Source organism: Andrographis paniculata, unplaced genomic scaffold (assembly GCF_009805555.1).
Source record: "Andrographis paniculata isolate CXL003 unplaced genomic scaffold, ASM980555v1 Contig49END, whole genome shotgun sequence".
Lineage (NCBI taxonomy): Eukaryota > Viridiplantae > Streptophyta > Magnoliopsida > Lamiales > Acanthaceae > Andrographis > Andrographis paniculata.
The window spans coordinates 1317723-1335702 of NW_026137583.1; the positions used below are offsets into that span (position 1 = coordinate 1317723).

Genomic DNA, 17980 nt, shown 5'->3' on the forward strand with positions numbered 1-17980 from the left:
AAAAAAGAAAAATTAAGACTAATAAAAACAAGAACAAAGCTGAAAAAAGAAATTGGAATAGAAAAAAAAAGAAGATTGATAATGAATGGCCGTCCTTTTATGTTCTGATATCCTCTATTTATTTGTTTATTTTGAATCATGTTTGGATAAGATATTATGCATAATTATTCTCAACAATTCCAACCACCTTCATTTTATCCGTTGACTGCTTCAAATACACCAGGCCGGCTGGGTCCTTGGGCTAGTCAGGTCCGTAGGCCCACTCGCTGATCTGGACCTTCAGTTGGGCTGCGAACTTCGAGGATTTGGGCTGCACTTGTGTTGAGCCCGTCCAATTAATTTTGAATGTGTACAAATACCCCCCACAAAATCATTTGGACAAGACTAAACTCGTGGTCCTGATGATTTTGTCAAATACCTGAATATTTCCATGCTTCCTCAGCCTGTCCGACCACTTTTTTTTTTTTTTTTTTTCCTGGAAGGTCATCATTAACTATAGCCTGATCGTGTCTTCTTTCCAACTCCCAAAGAGAAGGATAAAATCTTTAAGATGTTTTCCATTAATAAACGTCGTCAACTCCTCCCCTTTGGGTTCCATCAACCTATACACGACATTGGATAACTTAGCCGATACTATAAATGGTCCTTCCCATGTGGGAGACCATCTCCCCAACTTCGCATCTTTGGGGCCTTCCGGGATGACGGCCTTCTAGACCATGTCACCTTCCCGAAAAGTTTGGGACCTCACACACTTCTGGAAGGTCGATATGGTCTTCTTCTTTTAATGTCGAGTGCATTCAAGTGACTGCAGTCTCTTTTCGGGCAAAATATCAAGCTCTTAGAGTAGGGTTTGATCCTGCTATCCCATGGACAGCTGGTTCATCTTCAAGATCCGGAAAGAAGACACTGTAATCTCCAACAGAAGCACAAAGTCATGGTTGTAGGTAGCCTATAATGAGTGCTTCCGATTACGGAGGATTTGACATTCCGCTATGTCTATAAAGCCTCTTCCAAAGTATCATTCCAGCCTTTCGGGTTGTCCTCCAGCGCTTTCTTGATAATGAAAATCAAAATTTTGTTCGTCGCCTCGGTTTCCCATTAATGCGAACAATGCTAATTTAAGCACTCATTAACTAAACAGCCTCAGAGGACTGGCCTGTTTAATAAATAGCGAAGAAGGTCGACTTTGCATATTACTTCATCATCGTCCTGGGCAAGGAGGCAGCCCGTCGTATCGCCTATCGTGGCTATGTACAGCTTCAGCTCTCTTCTACTGATTGGCGGCATTAACACCAGAGAAGATGCTAACGCCTGCTTAATCTGATCCAGGGCTTCTTGTTGGGTTGTTCTCCACTTGAACACGTCTTTATTCCTACACAACGGCACTGAGAAGGCCCTCATTCTCCTAGCTACGTTGGCGATGAATCTTCTCAATTAATTGACCTTCCCCATCAAGTTTTACAACTCGTTGATGTTGCGAGGGGGCCCAAGGTCCTGCACAGCCTTGGCCTCATTCTTTTTTCAACTTCTACCCCTCTTTGATGGACCAAAAACCAAAGAAATTCCCTGTTTATACTCCGAAAGCGCACTTCGTCAGGTTCATCTTGAGGTCATGCAGTCTCATCCGCGTAAAGGTCTTCCGAAGGTCCAGTATGTGGTGATCGAAGGCTCAGGACTTCATGACCACGTCGTCTATGTATATCTCCATGCAAGCACTGATCAGGTCGTGAGAAATTGCGTTCATCGCCCTTTGGTAGGTCACTTTGGTATTTTTTAGGCCGACGGGCATTATTATCAATTTGAAGATTCCGATTTCTCCGGGGCAACAGAAAGCTGGATCTTTTTTTTTCTTCATTACTTGAACAATGTTGGAAATCCACTCCGGGTACCTGCATGTTTCAATAAAGTTAGCTTTAAGGAGTTTTTCGACCTCCTCTTTCACTTTCGACAATACTTCCGGGTTGAAACGCCTAAGGGGCTGTTTATCGATGCTCAACTATGTTCCTTGATAACCCCGGCATCTCATGGTAATCCCATGCGAAGCAATCTTTGAATTTTCAGATCAAAGCAATCATTCGTTATTTTCTCTCGACATTCAGCAAGGCGCTGACCCGTGTCGCCCGAGGGGTTGCCTCATCCCCCAAGTTAATATCCTCTAATGGGTCATGCGCTTCGAAAGGTGGAGCAGCTCTTCGAATTGGCGAATGAACATCCTCTTCGTCTTGATCGTAATTAGGCGGCTGAGAGGATATCCCTATCTGCACGTCAAGAGGTTGAGCGGCATGATTTCTAGCCCATATAAATGTACAGTCGGACCTGTCTGCTCTCATCTCCAAATCATGTAAAATTAGGATGTCAGACATGATAAATACCCGAGTTATTAGGCCGTGCGTCGGCCTCGAATTTTATTTCGAACCCCTTCATGGTTAGATTGCCATTTTTCCCCATTCCAGCATCCTTCGGCATGATGGACAGCGGGTATACATCGAGGGAAAAATAAACAGCCTCTGCGAAATGCACCTCCATAGCTGGATCAGCCTTGGCCTCTACCGTCTTGACTTGGTCTCCGTTCCAAAACATAATTTTTTGGTGCAATGTTGAAGGGACGCACTGGGTAGTGTGGATCCAATCCCTCCCGATAATGGCTGAATAGGTTAGCTTTCCCTCATTGATGAAATAAGCCATTTGGTTCGTCGTTGTTTCAACCGTCACTTTCTCCACCAACACATCTGCTGTCGTATACGCATTTCCGATGAAGTCGGTCGTTCGCATGGTTGTCCAGACGAAATCATTTCTGTTTTTTCTTAATTTTTCCCAAAGTGGATAGAGTCATCAGTTTGACGGAAGCTCCCTATCTATCAGAACCTTGCTGATCGTCCACCCATCAAGATGCACCATGAGGAATAAGGGTTTCAAGTGGCGCGTATTTTCGTCCGCCAACTTCTGAAAAATTACTGGTTCTGGACTCTCTTTCGGAATGTTGGAATCTTGCTCTACCCAATATAGTAAACCAGCTCCTTCCAACATCACATCCATCTGAAGATAATCGTGTTGAACTTGAGGGGCTTCGAATTCCCGAGGTAGCATCCCTATTATATTGACCTTGAGATCTTCTTCACAGTACGAAGCTCGTTCGAGGTCCTGGTCGGAGGCAATAATGTCCAAGCTAGCCTCCGCCGCTTCATCGCAATCAAGGGCATCGATCATCGGCTCACCTTCCGAAATCTGGTCTTTCCCGAGTGTCACAGTAAAGTAAGGTTCATTAGGGTGTTCAACCCTTGCAAGAACTCTTTTTGGTCTCCATTCCTTTCGGGCCTGAAGCTGGTGACGAAGGTCCTTCCGACCAAGCTTCGGCCTTCCAGCGATAGCTCCTTTTGAGCCCTGGGCCTGCTGCCCTCTGGCCTGACCTTCGTGGTCATCAGCCTGCTGCCCCCCAACCTGATTCTCTCGGGAAAGGCGAGCGGCCAAGCGTTGTCGCTGCATCCTCCTTTTTTGAGTCCTAGTAGGAGGTCGCATCACCTGCTCCTTCCGATTCCTTGTCTAGCTCTCGTCGTCTGGAGCCTTCCATGGATGGCAGGTTTGATGGGGTGTGATTACCACCTGATCTACGGACGTTACTCGCCAAAACTCGCCTCCCTTTTCAAAGCTTACTTCCGTGATCGTATTCGTGGAGGAAAGTTTGTCCCACACCGAACTTCTTCTCGGAGGTTTGATCGACCTTCCAAGCCTTTCTAACACTGGTTTTTTAGGGGCTGTTCTCCTACCATCTGCTCCAAACCCCGAATTTGTCTTTTTGGACCTGGCTGGACGTATTTCGACAACGTTTATCGGCGTGGCGAACGGCTCCGTGTCTATTTTCATGTCAAATTTTTTGGCCAGCTTGAGGCGGCCTTCTTTGATGGCTTTCTGGACTGTATTTCGGAAAGAAATGCAGTTCCTGATCTGATGGTCATATATTCCATGCCACATACAAAATAATTTTCCATTCAGCTCCTCTTCGATCGGCATTTTGTGACCTTCTTTAAGGCGGAGCTGGTTATCTTTCAGCAAGTAGTCAAAAATCTGTTCCGTCTTCGCGATGTCGAATGAGTAAGATACTTTCAGATTCACCTCATTCCGTCGAGACGGCTAAAGAGTCGGGCATGTATATGCCTTCCCCTACGAAATTTCAGCCAAGAAGGTCTCATCTTGCTCCTCGTCGACCTCGGAAACCCCTTCTTGGGCAAACACGCAATGATAACCACTCCGAAACTTTTGATTTCGGGCCATTTGAGCTTCTTTGAATGGCTGCTCGGCCTTCACAGCTTTGGACATCGGCTGCCGAAAGTCGTGACATTCCTGAAGAGCCAGGCTGTCACGCAGTTGGTGCGCCATGTTATTTATTACCACATTCACCACCTGGTCCTCTGGTACACGAACTTGGCATCTAATTTATGCGCTCCTTAATTTTTTCAAGAACTGCTTGATCGAATCCTTGCTTTTCCGATCGTCATATATCCTATGAATTGCATTTTCGATTACCGTGGATATATGATAGGATGTGGCAGCGGCACCATCTCTGCCTGCCCCCCAGGCTGTTCGGAAGCTGCCTGAATGGACGGCGGATTGTGTAACGCTGGCTGCGGGAAGGCTTGTTGAGTAGGTCCCCGTTGTGAGAAACGAGCTCGAGGGCCTTCCGTAGGTTCTCTAAAGATCGGAACCTGTTGCAATGGTGTATTTTCAGGGGCTGGTTGGGCAGAATATTCGTAGGTTTGTTCCAACCCGGAACCAGCAGCAAATCGACCTTCTCCAGCAGCTCCCTGCCCCCCAGTGTATTGGGATGGTGTTAGGACTGATCCTCCTGGTTCCCAAGTCATTCCAGAAGGCTTTGGGACCAAGGAAAGTGCTGGTATCGCTGTCAGCCCTGCCCCCCCCATGCATTGAAAGTCTCTTGTCCGGCCATTGGGTTTTTTCGAAGGCCTGGAGTGGTGACTAGGGTGCTGAAAGTATTTCCAGAAATTAACGGATTATTTTGCTTATATGGTACTGATGGGACTGGCCCGAAGGTCGTCACAAATCCGTCGGTTGAAGGCGGCCCAAAGGAAGCCTGCCCGGACGACGTTCGAGATTCTCCGACCTTCTGGATGGTGATCGGAGGTCCTCCAGATCCGGTATCCGTACCGAACAGAGTAATATGGTCATACTTAAGTGCCTGGGATTTCGGATCTGCTGCGAAGCTGGTTGTAAGGCCCGCGGGAGGCCAAATCTCTGGCTCACTCGAATCGACCTTCCGGACCTTACTTTTTCGAGTTTCTTCCTCCAGAAGCAGCGCAAACTCGTTCCGAATGGCGGATTTCAGAACATCACTAATGTATTTCGATAGTTCTTGGGCGGATCCGTGAAGGGACGACCAAATTTCCCCACGGTCTTTCTCGTAGAGCTTTCGAAAAAAGTTCTTTTAGCTCCTTTTGTATTCGAACTGCTTCCTCCTACAAAGATAAAAAAATATATATGATTATATATAATTTTTATTTCAAAATAAATATACTAATATTAAATGTATTTTTTTATAAAATTCAATAAATATATCTTCTTTTAAATTCAAACTCGGTAAATCTCCGGATACAGAATGTCTACGCTGCTGCTCTATAAATTCCATATTTCTGTTTTCAACCATTGCTATTTTTAATTGTTTTCTTTCAAAAGCATCTACTTCATCTTCGTTTATTTCAAAAATTTCATCTTCTTCCTCATCAGAATCATTTTCCAAACGAATATAATTGTGCAATACTTCTAATTTTTTTTTATTTGCTGCTCGCATACCTTTTCCTTGGATCAAGTGTTGTTTTAGTAACTCTCTTACTTCTTTTGGAGCTCTCGTACACACTTCAACTTGACCTGTAACATGTGCTATATGTTGTTTCATCCTAATAATCCCACCGTGAACAATTTTTCCACAATAATTGCATTTTGTATGCTTTCTATCGTTGTTTATAGGAGTAGCATGATCCCACCAATATCTTTTTGCGGTGCCATTTTACACAAACTCTGCAATTGAATAATAAAATTATTAAAATATTTATAAGTAGTAACTTATTAGTTAATTGGGCAAATTATAAATATTATTTTATTAATAAATCAAATTTATACAAAGATTTAACTTAAATAACTAATTCGTAAAACTTAGACTTAGAATATATATTTATTAAATTTATATATAAAAAAAAGTTAATTTTAATAAAACTTACTTTATATAGATTAAATAAAAATAAATACAATCCAAAATAATTAAACTTATCAATTAAATAAATAAATCAATCAAAATAATACAACATTAATTTCAATTCAAAAATTATAGAACAAAATTAATTTTAAACAGTATTTAAAAAAATTTAAATTAATTAAAATAATAATATATATATTTACCAAGCGTCTTTCTTTCACGGGGAATCTACTATTCTTCCTCCCATAAAATCCAATACCCGTCCAAGCTAACTTTTTTTCTACACAATACCAACAATTTTTCTTCACAGGCGAATTTTTTTCTCAAATCCCTCTACCACATAGATGATTGCTAAAACCCACATTCCCAACACTATAGATACCCAAAACTTACCTTGTCCACCAACAGGAACAAAGAGCAGAAGCCGAGCAATTATTTTTCGTCACCGCCAGGAACAACGAGGAGAAGCCAGCGACCGAGAGAAAAAGAAAATAGGTAAAGGAATGAATAAGAATGAGTTTTGGATAAGATTTGTGTGTATTTGAAAATCCTATGACAAATATCGGATTTTTCTCCCGATCGGCCGAGTCGGACCGGACTCGTACGATCCGGCGAACCATGGTTATGACCGCTCGCAAGCGGTGATCCCGCTCATCATTGAAGCCTAGCCGCCGCTGCAGCGATGGAGATCGAAGCGGAGAAGTTCATCCGCAAGCGAACCGGCCGGTCTGCTCGAACCAGTGGTTTGAATTGTCTCAGCGCCCTCTTGAGCGGCGACGGAAAATGAGCGGTGTCTTCAGCCAACGGAAGCCGTCCAGCCCCTCCTGCAAGCGACACCCGATTCGGTCTGCACCAGCGGCGTCAATCTCTCTTAACCGAGCAGTGAAGTCTTTTGATAGCATTTATCTCTGTGCGCTAGCGAAGCGAAGAAGCCCTCCGAAATGAGCGGCATCAGCAAGCGAAGCCGCGACTTGATCTTCTTTAGCCCATATTTGAGCTGAGCGGTGTGCAAGTGAATCCGCCGGTCTATTCAAACAAGTGGCTACGGTTGTGACGCAGAAAAAATTAAAACCGCGGCCCCTCTAAATGGATCTGAAGGAAGCACTTGGAGAAAACTTTCAGAATTTTAGGAAATTGATTTATATATTTATTTTCCTTTTTTCTTTCCCATTTTTTTTCTCTTCTCTTTCTTCTTCCGAGTGGGCGTCCAATTTTTTTTTTTTTTTTTTTTTTTCTTAATTGATCCGCCAAATGTAGTCCTAGCCATTTTCAAATGTTCTTCCAGTTGCTGTTAGTGAAAAACTACCTCCGATTACCTTCTTTCATCATCAAATTAGCCTTTATTTTTTTCTCAAAAATTTGTCCAGCCCTGTCGAAGAAACTGCAGACGATAGAATCACCCGCATCACTTCCCCAATTCTGATTGCTTCCAAACCCACCATCATTCATCTTGTATATAGAGATGGTAAACATCGAAGGAAGGAAAGGTTGTATTACTCCACTCAACTTTCTTTTGCTATTTTTATCGAATTTCTTTAACTATGAACATATTAGTAATACTGTGAAAATTTGGAGGGCGGCTTCGGATTAGATTTTTCCTCCTTTAACTTCGGATTATTAATTATGGGTGTGTTTGTTTGGAGATTGGATTTTAAATACACTATTCTCCGATTTTTTCCAAAAAAAAAAAAAAATCAAATTAAACATCTATTTTTTATTTTTTACATTCAAAACATCACATCAACACCTTCTATATCACATCATACAATTATTCAAATTTAAAAACTTTTACTATTCAAATCTCAACTCAAAATCCAAACCTCCAAACAAACACACCCTATGTTTATTTTAGAACTGTAATTGTCATTGGAATTAAATTATTTTGAATTTGGGTATAATTTAAATTGGAATTCGTCGGTGAGCTTGAACTCATTAGTTTTTAGTTTGTGAATTGTAAGGTTTCTCTCAGGGACTTTTCTGCACGGTGTTCTCCTCGGTGGCATAAAGTGGTGTCTCATCCTTCTTTCTTTCCTTTATATTTTCCATAATTTTGTAACAATTGGGCATTGGACCTTTTTGTTCTTTTTTCCCACTAATTATATCAATTTTATTATTTTTCTCCTGCAAATTATAAATAAATAATATATGTCAAATCAGGTAGAATCTAATTAAAATGAACTAAATATCGCAAATAATATAAATATTTAACGCATGCGATTTATGGCTATCAAATCTCCCAACACCTAGATCATGTTTGCCCTCAAGCATGAATTCGAAACATGCCAAAAGTAATCGCAGGCGACTCAATATGACAAGAAAATCCAACACAACCAATTCAATCCGAAATCCATACAAAGTTGTTTTCCACTCCTATACTAGAAAGGTAAACTATTCGCAAATCATAGGAGGAATAACAAAGAAAATGGAAGCAAAGAGAAACATAATGATGTTGGTAGGGATAAAACTTGAAATCTTCTTGGCAGAATTTTTCTCCTTCTTGCCCTTACACGGTTTCTCTTTGGGACTCTTTTGCACGGTGTTCTCCTCGGAAAGTGGCATAAAGTGGTGTCTCCCCCTTTTTTTTCTTTCCTTTATATTTGCACTAATTTTGTAACAATTGGGCCTTGGACCTTTTTGTTCTTTTTTCCCACTAATTATATCAATTTTATTATTTTTCTCCTGCAAATTATAAATAAATAATATATGTCAAATCAGGTAGAATATAATCAATATCAACTAAATATCGCAAATAATATAAGTATTTAACGCATGCGATTTATGGCTATCGAATCTCCCCACACCTAGATCATGCTTGCCCTCAAGCATAAATTCGAAACAGGCCAAAAGAAATCGCAGGCGACTCAATATGACAAGAAAATTCAACACAACCAATTCAATCCAAAATCCAACACATCAAGCCAAGTTAACCTCACAAGATAAAGTGTATTCGCACATGCTCTTTGAACGAATGAAGTGTATAATTGGCTCAACACTCAGGTAATGCAACAAAAGATTATCCTATAGGCTTGAGTAAAAATCAAATCTCCCTTGTTTAAAGTATTTGAATCTAACATAAAGAATCAAAGAAACTTTCAATAAGAGTTGTAGCGAGGCTTATGGTTAGGGGTAGGAAAAGGATAACAACGGTTAAGTATGTCAAAAAAGAATACATTAAGAACACGATGCTAGCACATGAAGAACAAATCGACATAAACAATGAAAGCCTTACTCTATTCACTACCCAAACTTTAATAATGAAATTAAACGAAAATACTTCATCAAGATGATCATTTTATTATTTATTTATTTTTATTTATTTTTGCTTTATTTATTTTTTGTTTTTGTCTTTATATATATATATATATACTTTCACTACCCATAATTATTCCTTCATACTATAACTTATTCGTACCCAAATGTCGTCTCTAACCAGTGCCGAAGAAATAAAGTGCATCACAACATGAACTTAAAGTAATTCTTTCTAACATAGGGTTCAAATCGGAGAAGGCTTAAGCAAAAGAAGGGTATGAGACTAAAAGACGGTTTATCATAGAAGAAAAAATAGGCTAAAAGACTCAAATGGGCTAACTAGGGGAATATTATTGTGCTAGGTAATAAAGAAAGGCTTAATGGGGTTACCTAATGCCCTTATCATTTTCAAAATGCAAGACTCGATTGTTGCAAGTTCAACATGCATAATCACTCAAGTTCTAGGTCATCTAATTGAGCACTACAAATCACACGAGAAAGAATTTCCAAAAGCTTTATAATATATAGTTTATTTTCTAACATAAGCTTTTTGGAATATATACTCCAATTCTCACAGGGTTCAAATGTCAACCTGACTCAACATATTTCGAATCCAATGTCATCAATCATGTCAGACTAACCTATCACACAAACCACATTTGACTCACTTCAAAAAAATCTCAAAAACATGCGAAAGGATAGAAAATCAGGCATAAAAAGTCGCACAAAATGAAAAATTCACCCAAAAAAATTGCATTACTCTCTCCCCACACCTAAAGCAAACATTGTCCTCAATGTAAAAAAAAAAAAGTAAAATAAGAGAGGAACTTCCCTGGAGTCCGTAAGATTGGTGCGACTGTATGTTTTTGCTTTGGATTCCAAACTTCTTCAAGCTGATTGTGCGTATCTTTTAGCCAACACCAAAATTGATAGCTTAGTGAGGAAGAAGAAGAAAGACGACTGTTTTTTTTTTCAAAATTCTCCAAGAAGTTCCCTACAAAAAATAAAGAATCCAACTCAAATAGGTGATGTTTTAAAAAATAAAAACAAAAACTAAAGAAAATAAAAGAAATAAAGCTAGAAAACTAGGGTTGCCTTCCAAGAAGCGCATTTCTTTAACGTCTTTGGCTAAACGTAGTCGAGTGACACCATTCAATCATCCAAGTTGAGAAGGGTAATGCATTCCACCTCCTCATTCAAAAATTTTTCATAATAAGGCTTGATTCGATGTCCATCCACTACGAATTTTTAATTTGTGGCTAAACTTTGAATCTCCACTGCGCCATATATATTAGTCACAAAAAACAGACCCATCCATCGAGAATGAAGCTTACCTGGAAAAAGCTTCAAGCGTGATTGATATAGTAGGACTTTCTGTCCAATCGAAAATTCTTTTCGCATGATGTGTTGATTATGTAGGGCCTTATTTTTTTCCTTGTAAATCGCAACACTCTCGTATGCCTCATTACGAATTTCCTCCAACTCTTGTAATTGCAACTTTCTATAGGCTCCCGCATCATTGAGATTCATATTGCACATCTTAATTGCCCAATACGATCGATGCTCGATTTCAACTGGGAGGTGGCATGGCTTACCAAAAACCAATGGAAAAGGAGACATACCAATCGGTGTCTTGTATGCCGTGCGATATGCCCGCAGAGCATCTTTTAAATGCAAACTCCAATCTTTTCGGTCCGGTCTCACCGTCTTTTCCAAAATTCCTTTGATTTCCCTATTCGAGACCTTAGCTTAGCCATTCTTTTGAGGATGATACGACGTCGACACTTTATGCAAAACCCCATATCTGTGAAACAAAGAAGAAATAGTTTTGTTGAAAAAGTGCATGCCTCAATCACTGACGATGGCTCTTGGCATTCCAAATCGAGAAAAGATGGATGATTTGAGAAACTCTGCAACCACTTTAGAATCGTTAGTTCAGGTAGCTTTTGCTTCTACCCATTTCGAGACATAATCGACTGCCAATATAATATATAAAAATCCATATGAAATAGGAAATGGACCCATAAAATCAATGCTCCACACGTCAAAGATCTCAACAAACAACATAGGCGCTTGAGGCATTTGATTTTTAGAAGATATATTTCCTACTCGTTGACATCTATCACAAGATTTTCAAAAGTTATGTGCATCCTTAAACAAAGTTGGCCAATCAAATCCATTATCCAATACCTTACGTGCAATTCGTTGCGGTCCAAAATGACCTCCACATTCCAAGGAGTGACAATACTTTAAAATAAAATTATATTCACCTTCATTGACACACATTCGGATGATTTGGTCGGCACATCTTCTCCATAGGTAAGGGTCATCCCAAAAGTAGTATTTGGCATCGCTTTTGAGTTTATCTCTTTTTGCCTTTGACCATCATGTAGGAAATTGATTAGTAACCAAATAATTAACCAAATTAGCGTACTAGGGAATCGAGGAGACTGCTGCAAGTAACTGTTCATCGGGAAAATAATCCTTCAAGTGCAGATCTCCTTGAGTATTTGATAATCGGCTCAGATGATCGGCTATACAATTTTCGGAGCCCTTTTTATCGTGTATTTCAAAGTCAAACTCTTGTAACAGCAGCACCCATTGAATGAGTCTTGGTTTGCTCTCATTTTTCTCCATTAAAAACTTTAGTGCTGCATGATCAGAGAAAACAATTACTTTAGTGCCCAATAAATAAGATTTGAATTTTTCTAATGCAAAAAACAGAGCAATGAGTTCTTTTTTAGTTGTTGAATAGTTCAATTGGGCTCCATTAAGCGCGTTCGATGCATAGTAGATTGCATAAGGAATCTTGCCATCTCGCTGTCTAAGAACTTCCCCTACGGCTGTGTCACTGGCGTCACACATCAACTCGAATGGAAGTGTCCAATTCGGAGGTTGAATGATCGGTTGTGTGGTAAGGAGCTTCTTGATTCGATCAAAAGCTTGCTTGCAGCTCTCATCAAACTCAAATAAGATATCCTTTTGTAAAATCAAGAACAATGGGCTCGCCACCTTAGAGAAATCCTTGATGAATCATCGATAAAAACCTGTATGACCAAGAAAAGAGCGCAATTCCCTCACCGAAGTGGGGTAGGGTAAGGTAGTAAAAGTGTCTATCTTAGCCTTGTCAACCTCTATTCCTCTTAAAGAAACCAAGTGACCTAGAAAAATTCCATCTTCAACCATAAACTAACATTTTTCCCAATTAAGAACCAATCTCGTTTCAATGCAACTTTGCAAGACTAAGGCCAAGTTATCTAAACATGCATCAAAATTATCACCATACACACTAAAATCATCAATGAATACTTCAATGATCTTACCGACATATTCTGAGAAAATACTTATCATGCACCGTTGAAAAGTCGTTGGAGCATTACATAGTCCAAATGGCATCCGCCTATATACAAAAGTGTCATAGGGGCATGTAAATGTCGTCTTCTCTTGATCCTCCAATGCTATGGCAATCTGGAAGTACCCTGAAAATCCATCTAGAAAACAGTAGTGAGATTTTCCTGCCAATCGCTCAATCATTTGATCAATAAAAGGTAAGGGAAAGTGGTCTTTTTTCATGAAGGCGTTCAACCTACGGTAGTCGATACACTGGCGCCATCCAGTTTGTTTCCAAACTGGAATTAACTTACCATCATCGTCAGCCTCAACCGTAACTCCTGCTTTCTTAGGCACCACATGAATCGGACTTACCCATGGACTATCTGCGATAGCATAAATAATCTCGGCATACAATAGTTTCAAAATCTCCTTCTTCACCACTTCCATCATAACATGATTCAATCGCCTTTGAGGTTGCCTTACTGCTTTTGCATTATTCCCCAACACAATACGATGTGTGCAAAGGAAGGGGCTGGTGCCTTTTATGTCAGCTATGGTCCAACCAATAGTTTCTTTGTGCTTTCTCAACATCCGAATCAATCGCTCCTCTTGGATTTGAGAAAGGGAAGCTGATATGATAACAGACAAGGTTTCTTTCTCTCCTAAGAAAACATATTTTAGCTTATCAGGGAGTGGCTTCATCTCTAGATCCGGAGCCTGCAAAACAGAGGGCAACAATTTTTGTTTAGATTCAGTTAAAGACAACGTTGCTTGTTCTAACCTGGTCGTCTTGAATTCCGAAGACTGCAATGCGTGCATTGCTTCTCTTAGCTATGAATTCATCAATTTTTCTGCACTAAATTGCACATCAAGATGGTATGCTAGAACAATCTCCAAAGGGTCTCTTCAACTTACATATAAAATTTCCTGCACGTTCTCATAAAAAACATCCAAGCTATACAAAGCGCTAGATTCTCCAGGGTATTTCATAGCATCGGAAATATTAAATTTGTATTTTCTCACCATCAAACTCCATAGAAAGTATACCCTACTTCACATCTATTTTAGTTTGCGCAGTGCACATAAATGGTCTACCAAGCAATATCAGTTAAGGGTTTGGAGATTTATCATCACGCATGTCAAGCACATAAAAATCCACTAGAAAAATTAATTCATTAACTTGCACTAGGACATCTTCAATCATTCATTCAGAGTAAGCATTAGTCATATCGGCTAGTTGTATAATAATCCTAGTTTCTTTCAATGGCCCAACATTTAGAGATTTATAGATAGACTTAGGCATCACATAAATTACGGCTCCTAAATCTAACATTGCTAGCTTAATCTCTAACTTACCTATCTTACGGGGGACCGAGAACATACATGGATCACCACATTTAGGAGGGAGTTTACATTGTAAAACAGCAGATACGCTCTCGTCAGCAATAATGCACTCATCTCCTCGCAATCTCTTTTTATTCGTGCAAAGTTCCTTCAAGAATTTGGCATACTTCGGAACTTGTTTGATAGCATCCAGAAAAGGTACGCTCAATTCCACTTTTCTAAACATCTTCATCATCTCCTTGTTTTTATCACTCTTCCTCGGTTCTCTAACCTACAAGGAAATGGTGCGGCTTTAGTCTTAGGGTAAGTAAGTGTTTGAGAAGTTACCTTGTTTGGTTTTTCATGAGCAATTTTCTCTATCTCTCTTTCGGTCTCCTCGTCATCCTTGTCCTTTGAAATTTCAATTTTAGGTCCTTCTAATTCTTTTCCGCTTCGTAAAACCATCGAGCTCACTTCGGATTAGCGTCAGGTTGTGCAGACAATTTACCTTTCTCCCTTGATTTCATCTCGCGCATCTCATTCGCTATTTGACTCACTTGTTCTTCCAAGCTCTTGATGCTATTTCGAGTTTCTTGTTGAAATTGTAAAACGTTAGATGCCATAGTTTCATCATATCCTGTAAAGAGTTATCTGGAACCTCTTGAGGAGGTTGTTGATTGGGATTGGGTGGGCGGAATCCTTGTGAAGGGCCTCCGACGTGTGCTTGTTGATTTCCATACTTCAAATTGGGGTGGTCCCTCCATCCTGGATTATAGGTGTTTGAGAAGGAGTTGTATGCTCTAAGGGGCGAATCCCGCAACATTGACATCCACTCCTTGAGTCATTGTGGGACAGGCATCAGAAGGGTGTTCCATGGTAGTGCATATTCCACATGCCTAACAACAATGTCGAAAAGGGAGTTTCATAGCGTCATGTTTTGATTGATTACATCTATGATGAATTCTGCTATTTTTTAATTATTGAATGTTAACTTGTTGGAAGTAGAATATGTGCGATTAGTTTGGGCATAATCTAGTGCATTACGATAATGATTAGATTAGTAATGTCAGAATTAGATAATTAGCTTAGTTTATGTATGTTTAGTTTAGTATAGTAATTTCTTTTGTCTATCATATTAGCTTTCGAAGTTAGTTGTAATCTAGTGTTGATTAATGTAGCGAGTAATGTAGAATAGATAGAGTAGGTTGTTTTTGGTTAGTTTGTTGTTATTAGTCTGGCTGTAAATTAGTATAGCTGCTATATGTTATTGATTAGTTAAGACTAGTTTAGATTAGCTATCTTTGTATGTTAAGTGTAGTTCTAGTTGTGTAAATATGCATGGCCTGTTGATAGCTTGAATTTGATTAATGCATATGTTCGACTGCATTCATATAACCCTCTCCTTTCATTAGATTAGTTTAATACTATTGCTCCTTACTTAGTTTGTACTAGTTGATATGTTTTAATGTAGCTATTAGTCGAATCCGTAATTAGTATTATTAATTTAATCTATTGTGGTGTAATTGTTAAATTAAAAGCTGGAATGTTATCATGTTTTACACTAAAAAAAATATCAATTTTGTAACAACATTTTTTCGTTCTTAAATTCACTTTTTCCATTACTAATGATACTAGAGACGAAATTAGGGATGAAATTACGTTAGCTATGTGAACTTTAGGAACGGAATTCCGTTACAAATATACTATTTTTTTTTTTTTTTTTTTTTAGTGTTAGCCATGTGTTTAGTCTTTAGTTTTAGATCCATTGTAGGTTTTTGTTGGCTTATTTATTTATTTATTTATTGTACTAGGCTGATGCTTGTTACTTAGATGATGTTAATTCTAATTTTGGCTAGTTTTAGCAAATCATCACCCCCCCCCCCCCCCACCCCCCACCCCTCCTGTTAAATTTATGATGTAGATATTCTGCTCGCTTATTCCTGTTAGTATCATTAGCATTAGTCTAGGTTCTTATTGTGGAAGTCTATGTTGGCTCAATTTCATTACTTAGTTTGAGTGGCCTACTATCAATGGTTTAAACCTGCTCAGATAGATTAATCTGTAGATTAGTTCATGTTATTTGTTTAGTTTAGATAATCAGCTTGTGTGCTTGCTTAATTAATTATTAGTTAATCATGTGTGTTTAGTATATTACACGTGGTTAGTACCTTCACATACCTTCACATACAGGTTTAGGCGGATTCAAAAATTGAATCACTATTTAATTGATTATTTATTATAAGCCACGATAAATAATGTGTGCTAGTTAATTTATGTGAGGTTAATTTATTTTGGCTTAAATTATTTATATTTATTTTAATTTATGTTGATTAATTTATTTTGTGTAATTTGTTGTTGTCTAATTCATGGGATGTTAAATTATTATATTTATAATATATAATTATTTATTTAAAATAAAGTTAGCCGTAAAATGTGTTATTTTTTCGAGTCAATCGATTTTCGTTGTGCTTAATTTGAGTTTGAATTTGAATCTATTTAATAATTGAAATTCTTTAGTATAAGTATAAATCGAATTTTGTTAGAGTTGGTTGATATCCCCTTCGTTTCATTTGTTTCATACATAGTCTAATTTTTAGAACTTTCGTTTATTTAGTTGCGCTTGTTAGCGAACATGATGAATTAAGTTTCCTTAAAAATACGATTGACGAACGAATAGTGTGAGGAGGATGCCGATATCTTTACATTCGACTTGGAAACAAAAAATAAATAAATAAATAGTCGACACAAAAATGTCGAAGCTAAATTATTATCCGTAGCAATGTCTACTGGCCGCATTGTATCTTAATTTATTGTACTATGTAATTTACGGTGGTATATTTAAAGCTTTTAGTCATCACATCATCTTTAATTTATTTCAACAATTGTATTTATTTCATATTTATAATTATTTTGGTATATAAATTAAATTAATTGATGTGTTTCTTGAATTATATTATTAGGCATTATTTATGTGTTATTTTAGTATTTAAATTTGACTAAATTATTTTTGTTTAATAAGTATTATTTATTTAAATAAATATTTGTTTATTATTTATGCAAGTAAAATAATGCTGAAAAATTACTCTGGAGTCTAAAAAAGTGAAAAAATGGCTTCAGAAATGAAAAACAGCCGCCCATACGAAATTCAACAAAAGTTAACAGTAAACGTAGAAAGTCAACGCTAGCGACGGCCGGGCGGAAAACTGCTACACGAAATCTGTGACCGAAGTGGAAATCCTTGCATGAAGGTAAGTGAAGCGGCGACTGAAATAACTCTACACATAATGCAAGCGAGTACGGAAAACGAGCGGCAGCTGTGCGGAATCCTTCCATCAGCGGCGGCTGTATTTATGAGCGCAGAATTTCAACGGCTGCACAGACACATGCGAGTACAGAAGTCCCTCCATCAAATTTAGCGAAGCGGCAGCTGCTCGAAATTCAACGGCGGCCATTAATTTTGTCTCAGTCTCAGCGAAGCGGCGCATTAACTCTCGCTGGTCAACGGCGCATTTATTCCCGCTAGTCAGCGAGCATTTACTCTAGTGAGCGGCAACTGCATTAAATCCGCAGACTCTCTCAACTCCTACTCCATCCTGCCTGCATTAAATCTGCACTGCATTCTCCCAGCTATGCTATCTAATTAAATTTCTGCACTTTTACTTAGCCAATTTTTGGCTATTTTGTGTATTTTTATTCTAGAATCTTCTAGAAGATATGTAGTTTTTAGTAAGTTATAAGTATTTATTAGTAGCTATTTTTAAAAATAGTTATGTATGGAGGATTGTAACCTTCTAGAAGCTTTCATCCCTATAAATATCTCGTGTTTGTCTATCGGATTATAGAAATGTCTAATGATAGCATTTTTTCTAGCAA

General features: G+C 38.6%; 1 long non-coding RNA gene across 1 annotated transcript; it reads right to left on the reverse strand.

Annotated features, from left to right (window-relative positions):
* Window positions 1–51: 51 nt before the first annotated feature.
* Window positions 52–7384, reverse strand: LOC127252794 (uncharacterized). Its single transcript, XR_007839146.1, has 3 exons — window positions 6406–7384; window positions 5803–6027; window positions 52–5468 (listed from the first exon to the last, which is right to left on the reverse strand). It is a non-coding gene; the product is annotated as an uncharacterized LOC127252794 (long non-coding RNA).
* Window positions 7385–17980: the final 10596 nt, after the last annotated feature.